General features: G+C 56.1%; 1 pseudogene; it reads right to left on the bottom strand.

The window, feature by feature from the left end:
- Window positions 1-584: 584 nt before the first annotated feature.
- LOC137154579 (zona pellucida sperm-binding protein 3-like) lies at window positions 585-10,130 on the bottom strand (annotated as a pseudogene).
- Between the last annotated feature and the right edge of the window lie 1,861 nt (window positions 10,131-11,991).

Genomic DNA, 11,991 nt, shown 5'->3' with positions numbered 1-11,991 from the left:
TAGTGAGTCAGTGCATTCAAGGAGTCACTGAAACACCAGGGGCTGCGTGTCCAGCAAGAAACGTCTGGAGCATCCAGGGCCTGGCCTCTGCAGGTCCTCACTTTTTTGCTGGGACCCCCTTTGAAAATGTTTCAGGCTGTGACAACCCCCCCCCCCCAAAATGTGAGGACCCCCCTACGCCATGCCACCTTTACTGCTGTGCTGCTGCTGGGGGTGGCGCTGCCTTCAGAGCCCTTGGCCAGCAGCTACTGCTCTCTGGCTACCAGCTCTGAAGGGCTCTGGCTGTCAGCCATGCATGGGGCTGACAGCTCACAACCCCCCATAGTAACCTCAGGACCCATTGAGGGGTCCTGACCCCCAGTTTGAGAGCCCCTGGCCTAGGATCAAGCTTGGGTGAAGCTCTTACCTGAGGAGTATTCAGACTTGCCCTGGCTCAGGCTGGCGAGGGAATATTAGTAGAGAAAGATTAAAGTAGCTAGAAAGATGCTTAGATACTCAAATGCGGCGTTTGACCCGCTGCTTCCCTTCCACCGCCAAGGCCTGGAAGTTCCCAGCTGAGCTGCAAGTCACATGCACGTGCAAACTGGATTTGTTAATGTTTTACTTGGATTCATGCCACATCTACATCAGTGCTTGCACACTCCTGTTCTGCAGTCACCAGCCCCTCTGTGCACGAGTCCCCAGCCCCACTGGTCCTGGAGCAGCGTCCCTTGTGACGGCCATTGCACAGGCAGAAACCCAGGGACACCACAGCAATAATGGCAACTTCCAGCAGCAGGGCCCCAACAGCAGGTGGCATCACGCTTGGTTTCCCTCCTGCAAGAGGAAAGGAGTCAAGAGGCAGCCGGACACAGAGGCAGCTTATTCCCCAAAGCCCTCCATCCTGCAACAGTATGGGCCAGGTTTCTACTGGGATACCCTCCGTTGAGGTGTGGGGTACAGGTGTGAAGCACATGGGAGCTTCGCTGAGCCCATCACAGCTGGCTGGGGTGGAAGTTGGGTGGGAATGACTCTTCCCCTCGCCATACTCAGGGAGCAGGCCAGGCTCGTTTGGCCAGCCCCACCTCGTAGGGCAGCCTCGTGGAGGGGGTTGCGGTGTATGAGCAGCAGCACGTTTTAGCCAAGCACCTGCTCTGACTGCCTGGTGGCTCTACCCTCTTTGAAGGACACAAGAGCATGTGGGGTTCGAGAAGTTGGGACTGAGGAGAGACGCTGTCTTCACCCAGAGAGCCAGACCCTCACAATAGCCCCTTGGGTAAGCCTGGAGGGGTTGGGGCCATCACCACCTCCCAGGTGAGCAGGTGTCTGAGCAAGACGCCCGGCAGTTCAAACTCTCCCCTGTGACCTTTCTTGGGGTGTGTCGTTGCCATGGTACCAGCTCCGGTCCCTCCCTTCAGGGCTCCCCCGTGTAGCCAGGTGTTGCCTGGTTGTGATGGACCAAAGCTGCAGCCCACGAGCTAGTTACCTGCGTGACTCTGGAGAGCCAGAGAGCTGTTTAGTCCCACTCGTAGCTTCCAGGCTTTGCCGAGGGTTTCTGCACCTTCAGGGGCCCCACGACAACAGCATGGACAAGTCCGCTTTCCCTTGCAGAGCCTTGGGGAAAAAAGGAGATGGAGCCTTCAGACTCTGGCCCGACGCAGGCTCACTGAACACTGAGCAGCGAGCGCATCGCTTGCTTGGCTGGGAGCTTGTTTGCACGGCTGGCTCAGGAGACGCTGAGCTCTCCCCTTCGCTCTCACCAGTTTACGCCATTATCTAGTGATCTGGAGACGAGGGGGGGGCAGGCCCCTGGGCACCAGCCTGCAGGGGGTGCTGGGCTGGCCCTTCATGACATGCAGGTGGCGCAGGGCACTGGCCCCTCCAGCCCCCCCCACCCATCATGAGAGGCCAGCCTGGCGGCCCCTCCCAGACCAGGGGGTGAGACCGCCCCATCTGAGCCAGCAGTGGGCTGCGGGGCTGGAGCAGTTGGTAAGTGCAGGATGCCGAGCCAGCCCTTCATGATGGGTGGGGGGCACAGGAGGCTGAGGGGTGGATGCTCCCACTCCTGAACCCTCCAGGCATTGTGAAGGGCTGGCCTGCTCCCCCCTGGGGTGAGGCTGGCACCAGACTGGAGTGGGCAAGGTGGGCGGCATGTGGGGGCGGGGGCAGCATGTGGAGCCAGGCAGACCCCTGCCTCCCTGGGGCAGCTGGAGGGCAGCACCAGGACCCCTCCTGCCCTGCCTGGGGGGTTATGTGTGAGGCAGGGGGTGCACAAGCTGGCTTGGCCCCCAGGTGCCAGAGACCCACGGTACGCCACTGCACTAGGAGTGAGACGCTACAGAGGCCATGTTAAAATGGAAGTAGAACGAAAGACTTCAGGCCACCCAAGAGATGGAGACTCCAAACCAAGCCTGCCGGACTTGTTCCTCTGACCGTCAAAGATTGGCAAGTGAGGAACCAGAACATAGCCAGTGTCCTCCCCCCCAGTGCCCTTCCCCCGCCACATAGCTGGTACCTTCCAGGTCTCGCTTGTGGCGAGAGCTTGCTGGCTGGCAGAGGGCGTCACAGCAGCTGCACACAGAGCTCCGAGCGGGGTCATCCAGGAGTTCCCACCTGGTGGACAGGAGCAATGCACGGGGATCACTGGTGGGTCGCTGACATCTCGGAGTCCCACGGGATTATTGCAGGGTCTCTACGCTCAGGCACCAGGCAGCTCCTAACTCACCTGGGCACTGAGGCTCTTTCGGGAGAGCTAGAGCAAAGTCGAGCATCTGCTCGCAAGAGGCGCTGGAATATTGATCAGTGGGGGTTAGGCTGGAGCGAGGACCGGTAGCGTCGGCCGACTGGAGCCCACTCTTCAGCCAAGCGAGCGGAGTGGAGCTAGTGTGGACTGGAGGTGAGCGGATGGAGCACCGTGGCTTGCAGCAAGGGGACATTTGGGGTGGCTGTGAGGTACCCGCATGGGTGGAGCAGGGGGGTTGTTAGGTTACAGCTACTCAGAGCAGGGGTGAGGTTCCCAGCTTCATGTGCACATTGAGCTAGCGTGTCTATAAGCCACGAGGTACCACCTCTGTGACACGACTGTCTGCACTTGCACTAGCTGTATAGCGTCTACAGGACCTGGGACGCAGCCACCCGCCCCACCCCCAGAACGGAGCTGGAGCCTTAAAGAGCTCGAGAGTTCGGTTTGCCAGCTGCTGGTTTTGCAGCTGAACTTCAGCCAGCCTGAAGTGTCCAAACAAAATTCATGGCGTCGTGGCAGCACGAGCGCATCACTGTTGGCGTTTGCCCAAGTGAAGAGCTCCAGCCCCGCTGCCCATGAGGGCTGTTAGTCCTGGGGGTGCTCGACACCCCGCTAAAGTTCAGCTAGCCGCCAGGGAGGGGAGGCCAGCGATTCACGTGAACCGCCGCCTTGCTCAGACACAGGCCTGGATGCTGATCAGACATGGATCCGCCTCTCTACACTTAGGGGCTGTCAAGCCCAGTCCCCAAGGGCACAACTTCACTACTGCAAGCGCAGTCTGTGTTCCAGAGTTATAGGGGCCACATTCCCACCTTCACAAAGGGGGGGCCACTAGTGCACAGCCTTTCCCTGTCCTACTTTACACCAAGTCACATTGACACAGCACTTGAAGCTAGGTAGTTTCCCATGGTCGGCTTGCCAGTCTAATGGAGCATAGCTGGATGATCCCAGAGAGCAGTCAGGTAGCCCCGAGAGTTTGTCGGCTTTGCATTTTGTTGTAGTGGGAGAACTAAGGTTTAACAAAGAGGCAAGTGGTATCATGAGCTAGAGTTGCTGTGGCCACTAGAACCAAGTTGGTTGCCCACAGAGGAGACGCCAGAGGCTGTCCTTTGCCAGCATCTCTGCAGACGTTACCTCTAGCCTGGCATGTCACCTGGGACAGACCCCTGCAGAACAGTCCGATTCCGCTCCAGCTGGTTTACTTTCAGAGAACTGCAATTCCTCCTCCTCCCCCAGCCGCTCTTACCTGTCGGTGTCCCTGTGAAAAGAACAGGCCTTCCTTGTGGGATCCATGATCAGCTTGGGGTCCCAGACCAGCACCTGGCAGTGAAGATAGATCTGGGGGGAAATGGGGAGAAGAAAGGAGCTTGAGATCCTCCCCACTGCACATCAGGAAGAAATCTCTGGTGGTGTGGGGGAAGCCAGAGAGGGAGAAAGCTGTACTCGCAGAGCGACTCTGCTCGAGTGCAGTCCATGTACTGGGATTTCAGTGACAAATCTGGCTGATGCAGGCTTGCATTTCAAGTAGTGGGGCTTCCAGATAGTGAAGCATTTGCAGCATTTTAAGGGCTGCATTCACAAGAGGAGTTAGGCTTTTCACTGACCCTTTAAGTGCCTAAATCCCAGAATCCAGCCCCACTGGGCTGCCCCCACCTGTAGGTGCTTACATTCGCACAGCACCTAGATTTTTGCACTGAGCTCTGTAGGTGCCTAGGTTTCTGCCTCTGGGGAGTACACTGCAGCCCCAGAGCAAGGAATGACCTGGGGTGGTTGGAGGAGGAACATGGACTTGCTTGCCTCTGTTGGCCAGAGGCTGGGAAGGGGCGATGGGATGGATCACTGATGACCTGTTCTGTTCATTCCTTCTGAAGCACCTGTCATTGGCCACTGTCAGCAGACAGGACACTGGGCTAGACGGACCCTTGATCTGACCCCTGTGTGGCTGTTCGTATGTTCTGAAGATGGGCAGCGCTCAACCCATGGCCTGCTGGTGGCCCATGTGACATACAGGCACAGATCCATTGCGTGGCTGCAGCCCACACCAGAGCTGCATACCCGGCTCACAATGGTAAATCGGTCAAGAACCACTGGCTTAAGAGAAGCACACTGTGGGGTGTTGAACTGCTCCCCATCACAGAAGAATGAGGGGTGGGGAGTCCTCAAGCACCGTTCACTAGGTTTTTGGATGAGAACTGCACAGTTCTCACGAAGTATCGGTTGGAGTGCAGCTATGTACCAGTGTCCCCATGCCAGAGCTAGCTGAAAGCCAGGAAGGGTTTATGATGCAGAGACCTTCAGCCACTCAAAGACGACTGGCTTTTAACTAGCCCTAGCGTGAGCCATCCGCAAGTTGTATTCCAAGGATCCAAGCTCTTGCTCTAGGAGCATTGCCGCCCTAGAAGGAAACTGTGCAGCCAACTCAGAATCTAGTTACTTACATCAGAGCCAACACCTGCGAATTCAAAGGCCTGCAGGGAGAGATGGATCACTTCAGGGGTTTGTCTGGGCAGGAACTGGGAGTTTGCCACCTTACCATCTACAAGACACCTGGAACAGGAAGACAGAGTTAAACCCACTGGTCCCAAGACTGTCCGCTCACAAGACAGAAGAGCTGTGTGGCCATAGGAGAGACCTACGGCACTATTCTCTTCCCCCCCTAAGGTCAGTGGTTTTGGCTTACAGCTTTGACGTGTTAGAGAACTAGGAATACCCAAAAGCTTCCATAGCAACAGCAAAGGCTTTTGGACAGATCAACTAACACTAGTGCCAGCATGTCCATGTGGTTACCAGAGACCCAGCCAACCATCTGCAAAGCAGTCTGCCAGCCGTTTCCTGTGTTACTTTACCTTTGCTCTCTGTGGCTTAGTTACAGCTAGAGGTTTCTAGCGTTTATGCAGGAGCCTTAAGAACCCCACATGTTCAGTGCCGATGCTCATGGGATTGCTCCAATCCCATGTTCCACACCTTCCTCCACTTCAGACGTTCAAGCACTCCAGAGCTGCCGTCTCCAGCAGATAGTTACCCGTGGTTTGCAATGATGCTGTAGTTCATGGGAGACCGGCTAAGTTCCGGGGTTGGGGCGGCAGTGCACTCGTCCACGAAGATCTGCAGAGGCTGGTGGAAGGCGCTCTGTGCAGCAAACTCGATATGGATCTGAGAGCCCAGGAAGAAGACCTTGGAGTCTGACGGGGCGCTAAAGTCCACTGCAAGGAAACAGAAGAGTCAGTGTTTGTCGTAAAGTGCACTGATACAACACTTGTGGTACGAGTCTCGGAAGGAGACTTCCAAGCACCAGGAGCCTTCTGCTAGTGCATGCAGGTTTTGGGGAAGAAGTGGGGATGGTTGTGTTCTGATGGGCGTTCCTGTGAATGCCTTTCACAATCATGAGGCATCTCCATCTCACCCTGGATGGGCGACTCAGCACCCCACCCAACGGATTCTCCCAAGGGAGGCTGACCCTCCCCCAGCCCCCAATGCTTTGGGCAGGTATTACCAGGGGAGCATTTTTGAAGTGAGCTTGAAGATCTGGGACAAGTCCGAATGGGAGGGGCACAAGTCTTTGCTTCAGTTGTTTCCTTGAAGCAGAGATGGCCACGGTCTGAGACCCCGTCTCAGAGGGAGTGTGGAGGTGGAGGGAACCAGGTTCTTGTGGCTGGTTCTGGGTCATTGTCTGAATCTGCAGGAGGCCTAGTCAGGATGGGCTGCGAGTCGGACTTCAGAGGACACCTCCCACCCCGTAGTTACCATTCATGAGGGTCACCAGGAACGTTAGTACTCCAGAGGCAGACAGCTGGCCAGTCACCGAGGATACGTACGTGGGGGCCAAGCGCCCTGCCCTAGGAGAGGCAGGAACGGGTTACCCTAGTTGCTGGGATCCATGGGTCAGATTTCAGTCCCTCCCTAGGAAGGGTGAGTTCTCCCTGCGTGTCTAGGAGGGCGCTGTGCCCGAGGCCAGCGACTCGCCTGCATCACCCTCAGCTGCACTGGGAAGCTCAGGTCACCCCCACCTGCAGCCACGCAGCTGCCAGGCTGCTGCCCCTTGGTCAACAGGGGAGCTTGCACACCCCCCCCCCCCCGAGTCCCCCCGGAAAGCCTGTCTGCAGGGTCAGCTCACGCTAGCACCCCCCCCCGTGTGCTGCTGTGAAGACTTAGGGTAGCCAGCCCCACACAAGCGGGTCATGCTCAAGTGGCTTCTGCTTCCCACCGCCAACCCAGGCCGCCCCCTCCCACTGAGCCACGGCTGGGATCTCAGCCAGAGTCACTCGCTTCCGTTTCCCAGCTGGAGTCTCATTTGGCTGCCTGCCCACGTTCCTGGCCTCTAGACCCCCAGCGACTTGCCTCTAGCCCTGGGCATTCAGTTTTAAACCCCTTCCTCCGCCCCCAAAGTGTCACTGGAACATGTCCCAACAGGAGGGCAGCTCAGGGCCCTTCAGCCAGTCCGCAGTTAGAGAACGGCCCCCGCCCCCAGACAGACGCTGTGTGACACGAGCAGCAGGTGTCCTGTGTCCCTGAAAACAGCAGTAATCCAGGCTGCCTGCCACAGTCCCACCCCTCCCGCATCCCCGGCCAAGCGGCCTGGAGGTATTCTAGGGGCTGTTTGACCAGTGGTTTAAGGCAGCTTTACTAGATGGCAATAGCCAGCACAGCTTGTCTCACACGTGCTTCCTTCCCTCCAGTGCCGTGATCAGCTTCCCTTCAACAGCGAGAGTGACACCTCACCCCCTTGGCTGGTTAGAGCCTCCCCAGCATCACTGCCACTGCTCATGGGCTTCCAGGGCCCTTTGTGCAGCCCAGGAGAGAGCCTGGAGAGTTAGCATCAGTCCCTCGGGACCCTAGCACGATGCCAAGCGCCGGCAGCTTACTCATAGTCAGTGCAGTTTATCCTCTCAGCGAAGGGGGTGGCGTAGTGTCTGCCGCGGCCGTAAGAAGGCCTGTAGACCAAGTCCGTGAAGTATTCAACCATCTTCCCAGACGTCTGGGGCAGAGGGAGGAATCAGACAGAAGGCGCAGGTCAGCACTAGCAGAAGTTCCAGTTGCCTCACCTAGCTAGTAGCCTAGCAAAGCCAGAGGCCTGGGTTCATTGCTAAGGCAGGGGAACAAGCACCTCCCCCTAAGCCAGCCAGAGATGCTGCACCACTCACTGCCCAGTAAAGACAGTGGCAATACAGACAGGAGCCCAGCCAGACAAGAGCCACTTGGCAAGGGTCATCATAGTTTAACATTTCTGCCTTCTAGGTGCCAGCCAACATACCACTACACAGCCGACGGGCCAGGACCCAGCCTCTCCCCAGAACTAAAGCAGTAATCAAGGGAAGAGCATCAGGCTTTGAATCCCAGGTAGCAGCCCCTTGGATAGCAGCCCAGGTCAGCATGTAGCTGGAGAGATCGTTCTCTTACACCCTTCGCCCCAGCACGAGGGCAGGTCATGCTGCTCGCCCACACAGCCAGTGAAAGCAAAGCCAGCTAGTTCAGAGGCATCTGAGCAGCAGATGGCACCGGGCAGAATGGGACGAAGCCATACCCTGCACGGGTTCTCACTCACCAGCCGTGAGAAGCTGCAGTCCTGCAGGGGATACTGGAAGTGCAGGAAGCCATTGAGAGGATCACTGATGGAGTAAAGGCAGCTGCCCAGGCGCAGGACTTGTGGATCCAGCAGGCGGCCATTCCCTAAGGGATCTACCTTTACAGCCAGGTGGATGCTGGTTTTATTGCACTCATAGAATACAGAGTTAATGGGTGCTAGAAGAGAGGGAGCAGACTTGACATAACCATCTCCTCCCCCAAATCGCCTGTAGTCCCTCTAGGTAGCAGGGCCACTGTGCAAAAACATCAGACACACTGCTCTGGACTCAGCCTTGGCTCAGCCAGGGGAGTCGGTGGTTAGCTAGTCAGTCAATTTTTGCTGTTAACCTCCAGGTGCTAGTGTCTGTCTGTTACAGGTTACGACTGCCCTGGAAGCTATGGGTCATGGCTTCAGTGCCATTGTCTGTTAAGAACTAGAAGGAATTCTTGCAGTTGGTTTCACTCTTCTTGGAAGTAGGTGTGTTTCAATATCAAGTTTTCACAAATGCCATTGTGCTTGTTACGTTAAGTTCGCCCCCCCTCACCCGAATTACTTCCGGGGATCTTTTTCAGAGCCTACAACTGCTCATCAGCCTCATTTAAGGAAACAAGCCACTTTCAAGACCTACCTCTGGCCTTCCAAGCTTTTTTTTTTTTGGGGGGGGGGGGGGGAAGAGGGGGGCGCTGAAGGTTTGCAGCAGTTAGAGATGCTTCTGTGGCCAAGACAGAGACAGCCCCAAGTTCTTATTAGCCCTCAAAGCAACATTGCTCTATCATCCAGAACTGGATGCAGCTCATGGTGGAGAGAGGTTCGTGCTTGAGGTTATTCCCAACACAAGCAGTAGCTCACATGCCACAAAAAGGAGTGAGAAGCCCAGTCTTAGAAATAGCCTGAGAGCTATTTTCAGGGCAGGGGGGGGGGGGGGGAGGGATACTGCATTTCCAAACTGAATCGCAAAGATCAAAGGAGCATAGTCAAAGCAATTGGAGAAGGTTGTTGGACAAATCAGAGTCTTAAAAATGATTAGGGGCTGGAGCACAGGACTTGAGAGGCTGAGGGAACTAGGCTTGTTTAGTCGCAGAAGAAAAGAATAAGGATGGAGCTAGGCTGCTCTCAGTGGTGGCAGATGAGAGAACAAGGAGCAACAATCTCAAGTTGCAGGGGGGGAGGTCTAGGTTGGATATTAGGAAAAGTTTGTCATTAGGAGGGTGGTGAAGCACTGGAATGGGTTACCTAGAGAGCTGTGGAATCTCCTTCCTTAGAGGTTTTTAAGGCCTGTCTTGACAAAGCCCTGGCTGTGATGATTTTGCTGGGGTTGGTCCTGCTTTGAGCAGGGGGGTAGACTAGGTGATCTCCTGAGGTCCCTCCCAACCCTCATCATCTCTGAATGTTCAGTGCTGGCTGCACTAGTGATTTTAGAACTAGAGTGATGACATTTGATGGTCCTTAGACACCAACCCCTGGATTCATGTTATTTCCCAAGAGTCTCAGCTTCCCCTGAGAGTGAAGCAAACAGTGTGGTTGCTGAGACAAGCTTTGAAACATGTCCCAGCTACACCAGGAAGGTTCAAAAGCCAGAAGGCCAATAACAAGAATCCCAAATGCAGAGGTTTAAAAAAACAAAACAAAACCACCCTTGAGTTGGCATCGAGTTGGCATCAGAATTGGATCTTAGTGCAAACCCGGGGGGGGGAAAGAGGACGTATCACCACACAGGAAACTTACCTCTCTGGGCAGCAAGAGCTGAGCTCCAGGCAAGCACCACCAGAAACCCTTCCCAGAGCCCCATGATGCTAGCAGCCCCCACTCCTGTTAGCAGGAAGGCAGCAGGCCTGCAGGGCCCGAGAAGAAGCTATATATACCCCTAGTGCTAGGCTGCTGATCAGAACCACAGGCAGCCCCAGCCAAGCGCCACAGGTGCTGCCAATTCCTCATCTGCCTCCCCACCCCGAGATCACAAGGTTGTAAGCAAAACCAGCCTCCAGCCCCCACCCCCAGCCAAACACAACTGTCTCCAGCGCAAAGGCCTGCTAAGCTACCCCCAGGCCCAGGGAGAGATGTCACCTGCAGACATGGGCGAGGCTCTGGGCTGCTCTCCTAGGAAGCTTTGTTAGGCTTTGGGGAAGTCAGTGGTGAGCGGGGCAGGTGCCAAGATCCACCCCCCCCAAGCAGGCCGCAGCACTGGGGCTGTAGGTTGTATGGTTTTTGCCCCAGTGACTGCACCTTCAGAAATGTTTGTATAGCACCCAGCACAAGGGGCCCCTGTTCATTTCTACTGAGGGGAGCAGAGGAGTCAGTACTGTGCTGGGAGCCTTTTCGGGGAAAAGAAGAGATGCTCCAGGAAGTGCTTTCTTTCCCCCTCTCCTCGCCGGTGAGTTAGGGCAGAGCTGCTGCACGAGGAGGCGCTGGAATGAGCCATGAAGTAATTAAAATCCCAGGGCACTTTTTGCAAAAGGAGGGAGTCCACCTATCCAGCCAGGTCCCTGTATTCTGCCTCCCTAAAATCAGCCCTGCAGCGTCACCCGGAGAGGACACGCTTCATTCGCTGTCCTAAACAACCGGGCAGTGCGCTGGGAGCTGTTCAACCGCTGCCACATTTCAGTGGTGGGTGAGATGAATCCGTAGCGTCGCCAGAGTGCAAGGCCAGCTGGCAATGGCTGTGATCGCCAGCTGCTGCGGGCTGGAAGGGGCCTTTGATCAGAGCGGTGGCTGTGTCGGCAGCCGATCCACTTAACATACAAATCCTGCTCCCCGTGGTGCCCTAACTTTGCCAACACCCCAGCACGCTGTGCAAAGACAAGGCAGCTGCAAGGAAACCTGAGTCCTTTGCAGGATCTTGGTGTTTTCTTTGCAACAAGGGGCATTTTTAGGCCCTGATCCTGCACTTGCACGCGTGCTTAAAGTTAAGTGTGTGTGTGGATGTTTGGAGGATCCGGGCCTTGGTATCTGCACTGCTTCAGTGGCCAGGGCTCCAGTCTGAATGCGGGTCTATTCCTGGCTCTGCTGCTGACTTGCTGGCTGAGCTTGGCAAATCACGGCCTCGCCCTGTGCCTCAGTTTCCCCATCTGTAACATGTGGGTGACAATACTGACCTGCCATTGTAACGTTCATGGGTGGAAAGTGCATAAGTATGAATGTGATTCTGTCTCAGAGCCCTGAGCTTCTGTGCAATGACTGCGTTTGGAAAGGGATTTAATTACCTCTGAGCAACCTGTGTGTAGACACCTCCGTTTCAGAGCGCCTTATATGGAGTTAGCTCACGCTGATTTCTTACTGAGTTAAGCCGGAGCACTGCAAAGGGGAAATAAGATTGTCTGCACCAGGGCGTTGCATTGATTTACCCGCATCCGTGTCTAACCTGATTTAGCAACATTAATGCAATGTTTTCATGCCGGCCAGGCCACATTAGGACCAGGGCCCGCTCCTGTAATGGGGGTTATGGGGGTTGCAGTCTGGTCTGGGCCCCCCAGGGCCTCCGGTAAGGTGTACCCTTCCTCCCCCCATGTGAGGGCCCTGATTAGGACAGCAGCCCCCAAGCAGAGAGTCTCCGCAGGACCCGCCAGTGGAGCACGCTCCAGGAGACAAGACGCTGGGCATGCCAGAAGGTGGAGGGGCCCCCGCAGTGCGTGTCAGAAAGGCTCTCTGGGGATAGATTCCAGAACTGGGAACCAGCCGGGGGAATTGCTGGGGGCTGCAGCAGGGCGGC

This window comes from Emydura macquarii, unplaced genomic scaffold (assembly GCF_026122565.2).
Source record: "Emydura macquarii macquarii isolate MOO-44397 ecotype Brisbane River unplaced genomic scaffold, CSIRO-AGI_Emac_v2 contig_1254, whole genome shotgun sequence".
Lineage (NCBI taxonomy): Eukaryota > Metazoa > Chordata > Testudines > Chelidae > Emydura > Emydura macquarii.
Note: the sequence above shows the minus strand (reverse complement) of the source record. Positions and strands in the feature narration are given on the sequence as shown.